A 5,000-nucleotide genomic window follows, 5' to 3' on the forward strand; every position below is an offset into this window, starting at 1 on the left:
CCTAGCACGAAGGAGGTTCAGCGGGTTACCCCGACCTTTCGGCCTAGGAAGACACGCTGATTCCTTCAGTGTAGCGCGCGTGCGGCCCAGAACATCTAAGGGCATCACAGACCTGTTATTGCTCAATCTCGTGCGGCTAGAAGCCGCCTGTCCCTCTAAGAAGAAAAGTAATCGCTGACAGCACGAAGGATGTCACGCGACTAGTTAGCAGGCTAGAGTCTCGTTCGTTATCGGAATTAACCAGACAAATCGCTCCACCAACTAAGAACGGCCATGCACCACCACCCACCGAATCAAGAAGAGCTATCAATCTGTCAATCCTTCCGGTGTCCGGGCCTGGTGAGGTTTCCCGTGTTGAGTCAAATTAAGCCGCAGGCTCCACTCCTGGTGGTGCCCTTCCGTCAATTCCTTTAAGTTTCAGCTTTGCAACCATACTTCCCCCGGAACCCAAAAGCTTTGGTTTCCCGGAGGCTGCCCGCCGAGTCATCGGAGGAACTGCGGCGGATCGCTGGCTGGCATCGTTTATGGTTAGAACTAGGGCGGTATCTGATCGCCTTCGAACCTCTAACTTTCGTTCTTGATTAATGAAAACATACTTGGCAAATGCTTTCGCTTCTGTTCGTCTTGCGACGATCCAAGAATTTCACCTCTAACGTCGCAATACGAATGCCCCCGCCTGTCCCTATTAATCATTACCTCGGGTTCCGAAAACCAACAAAATAGAACCGAGGTCCTATTCCATTATTCCATGCACACAGTATTCAGGCGGGCTTGCCTGCTTTAAGCACTCTAATTTGTTCAAAGTAAACGTGCCGGCCCACCGAGACACTCAATAAAGAGCACCCTGGTAGGATTTCAACGGGGTCCGCCTCGGGACGCACGAGCACGCACGAGGCGGTCGCACGCCTTCAGCTCGCCCCACCGGCAGGACGTCCCACGATACATGCCAGTTAAACACCGACGGGCGGTGAACCAACAGCGTGGGACACAAATCCAACTACGAGCTTTTTAACCGCAACAACTTTAATATACGCTATTGGAGCTGGAATTACCGCGGCTGCTGGCACCAGACTTGCCCTCCAATAGATACTCGTTAAAGGATTTAAAGTTGTACTCATTTCCGATTACGGGGCCTCGGATGAGTCCCGTATCGTTATTTTTCGTCACTACCTCCCCGTGCCGGGAGTGGGTAATTTGCGCGCCTGCTGCCTTCCTTGGATGTGGTAGCCGTTTCTCAGGCTCCCTCTCCGGAATCGAACCCTGATTCCCCGTTACCCGTTACAACCATGGTAGGCGCAGAACCTACCATCGACAGTTGATAAGGCAGACATTTGAAAGATGCGTCGCCGGTACGAGGACCGTGCGATCAGCCCAAAGTTATTCAGAGTCACCAAGGCAAAACGGACCGGACGAGCCGACCGATTGGTTTTGATCTAATAAAAGCGTCCCTTCCATCTCTGGTCGGGACTCTGTTTGCATGTATTAGCTCTAGAATTACCACAGTTATCCAAGTAACGTGGGTACGATCTAAGGAACCATAACTGATTTAATGAGCCATTCGCGGTTTCACCTTAATGCGGCTTGTACTGAGACATGCATGGCTTAATCTTTGAGACAAGCATATGACTACTGGCAGGATCAACCAGGGAGCTGCGTCAACTAGAGCTGAGCAGCCGGCCGCCCGGGAGTGTGTCCCGGGGGCCCGCGCGAACACGCAAGCGTCCGCTCAATCATTCTGCAAACAGGAGGAGGCTGAGCTCCCCTGCACAATACACCTCGAAACCCTCTCAGGTCCGGCGGCGCGCAGCGCCGTCCCAAGTACTTGGTCGGGTTCGAGAGAGGCGCAATCGCCCGGAGTTAGGCGAGTAGACGCTTTCGGTGCGACCACCCGTGCTCCCAACTGAGCTTGCCGCTGCCGACAGAGGCCCGGGAGCGTGCTGTCGTGGCATTGCCGGCGGGAGACAACACGCGCCACCTACGGTGACCGGCAGCTCCAACGCCAGCGCCACAGAAGGACAAAAGCCCCACTTGGGTGCCGAAGCGAACTCTCCCAGCACAGCGCACGCGCCAACACATCCGCACAGCTGCGATACAAACCACCAGCGAGAACCGCTGGGGCGACCGAGCAGCAGACGGCGTCGCGGCGCCGAGCGCCGGGCGGCGGCGCATCCTCAACGCACACAGTCCTCAATCGGACCAGCACACTGAAGATGTCCACCGCGCTTCGCACCGGGCCCGCGAGGACCTACTTTGGCCGCACGGCGCCGCGCGCAGGGTGCGCCGGCGCGCAGCTGCGACGCCTGCCGCGTCCGTCGGCCGGCGCGCCTGCCACTGGCCGCCCCCACCAGCCGGCTGTAGCGCGTGCGCCCACGCACCGCGCGGCCAGCACGCCGGGAGGCGCCCCTCACCGGCCGGGGACGGTCCCACCCAGCCACCGCCGCGTATCGCTTCACACCCAGATGCCGTTCAGTTTCGTCGGCATGGTGGGTATCGCTGGAACAACCGGTTAGTACCTCAACCTATCGTCGCCATCACCGATTCACCCCTAGCGAGAACAACCGCACCACAACAGGTTACCATTTGTTCATTTGCGTAACTTCACCAGAAAACGCAGGCGTCCATCGCCATTTGCAACTTCAACGATTATTGCATGCCTGTGTCAGGTGTCACGCCACACTACGTCTGCCCACATACACGCAACAAAATGTGCACGCCTAGACAATACGTGGAAGGTGGCCCCCGTACGTATGCGATGTCCATTGCTCGAACGACTGTCAACCGGCCTCTGTAGCATGTCGCAGATATGGAACGCGGTGCACCATGCCATCACGGTGTGTGAGGAGAGACGACTAGTCCGAATACATCAACAGACAGCTCATGCTGATCGCCATCCACGGCGTCCGTTCCTCCCACACGTCTCTATGGCGTACCACACTGCAATCCAGCTCTCATAGGGAGACGACACGTAGCTGCGTGCACAATATTTGCACTGTATGGTCCGCCGTTTTTGGGCGCAGTCGTTGTGCGGTCACACATGTGCCACGATGTATCATTCAGTACATAAGGACGAATGTGCAGTACAGATTGTGGTTCACGCGTACGACATCAGCGGACAGTTGACACAGGCCGCACCACAACGTAGCCTGAGTACGTCGCATGCGAAGGGCATTGAACATGCAAACTTCTCACCAACCAGCTTGCGAAGGCAGGGGGCAAGGTGGGGACGTGGGGAGGGGCGGCATGTACGTCCTGCTGCCATCCACATTACAGTGTACAGCAGGAGCATGTGGAAAGTGAGCAAGACTTGCAAGGTGTTTAACATGAAGCGATACACAGGGGTGCGGGCAGTGCGAGTAGCGAACTATATTGCGAGGGTTGCGGGTGGGCAACACTACAGTAATTGAACGAGTCGTATAACAATTACAGAGCAGGTTTAGGCGACAACGTGGGTTACGTTAAGCGACAACATGGGTTAGGTTAAGGCACAACATGGGTTAGGTTAAGGCACAACATGGGTTAGGTTAAGGCACAACATGGGTTAGGTTAAGGCACAACATGGGTTAGGTTAAGGCACAACATGGGTTAGGTTAAGGCACAACATGGGTTAGGTTAAGGCACAACATGGGTTAGGTTAAGGCACAACATGGGTTAGGTTGAGGCACAACATGGGTTAGGTTAAGGCACAACATGGGTTAGGTTGAGGCACAACATGGGTTAGGTTGAGGCACAACATGGGTTAGGTTGAGGCACAACATGGGTTAGGTTAAGGTACAACATGGGTTAGGTTAAGGTACAACATGGGTTAGGTTAAGGTACAACATGGGTTAGGTTAAGGTACAACATGGGTTAGGTTAAGGTACAACATGGGTTAGGTTAAGGTACAACATAGGTTAGGTTAAGGTACAACATAGGTTAGGTTAAGGTACAACATAGGTTAGGTTAAGGTACAACATAGGTTAGGTTAAGGTACAACATAGGTTAGGTTAAGGTACAACATAGGTTAGGTTAAGGTACAACATAGGTTAGGTTAGGTTAGGTTAGGTTACACGTTGTTGTACGGAAAGGTGTAGGGGGGGGGGGGGGCGGGGGCGGCAGGTTCGTTGATAGTGATTATAGTAAGTGAATGCTTGTGACATGATCAGATTTGTCACGTCAGGATGCACCTTTGGCTTATTAGAGGCGGCGCTCCAATTCTATGCTTGTGTGAGACCTGTGTCTTTGACTCATGTCATTGTTTGTGCGCTGTGACAAGGAGGTACTATTGTGATGTTGGGTGCACCGTTGTATAGGACATGTGTGGGTGTTGGTGCCTGGTCTGCGCAATGGTGGATGTCGAAAGGCTGGGATATTGTATTTTCCGCACGGACCTCCTGGTCTGGTTGTGATAGTGTGGATTGTGTAATGTGGCGGAGAAGATGCACTGGATGTTGTTCCATGCTGGTGCTTACATATTGTATGTGCGCCTGTTAGAAGCAGAGAGTGGTGCGTGATCAGAGTGTCTGGCTGACGTGTGGTTCCCATTTTGGGCAGACTCTTTCAGCATGTATACGGGACAGTTGTGTATATTTGCTGTAGTTTGATGGCTCTGCATTGATTACTAATCAGCGCCGTGTGTACGGGTAATCTGGTTCCAGTCCAAAATGTTCCATCTGTGTACATTAGTGACAAAGACTCCCCCCATGCAGTGGGGCTCGGTCTGTTATAACTCTTCCGCGTAATATATTTGCCCCACGTTTTTGCGACTGCGAGTGCGAGTGCAACGCGCATGGGGACCGACATGCTGATGGCTCGGTATCGGACGCCGTACAGTGAGCAACGCGATCGCGTCTCTCGCTCGTAAGTGGTACAGGTCGCGGCTCATGTATACGGACAGCGGGAATGTCGCATATTGGAAATAACTCTTCATGAAACGCAAGTTATAGGGGTGGATTGCACTTTACGAGTGCGGGAAACGTCCGCCGTTCATCCGCTGGAGGTGCGAGTTTGGCGGTTGGGGTGGT

Source organism: Schistocerca piceifrons, unplaced genomic scaffold (genome assembly GCF_021461385.2).
Source record: "Schistocerca piceifrons isolate TAMUIC-IGC-003096 unplaced genomic scaffold, iqSchPice1.1 HiC_scaffold_948, whole genome shotgun sequence".
NCBI lineage: Eukaryota > Metazoa > Arthropoda > Insecta > Orthoptera > Acrididae > Schistocerca > Schistocerca piceifrons.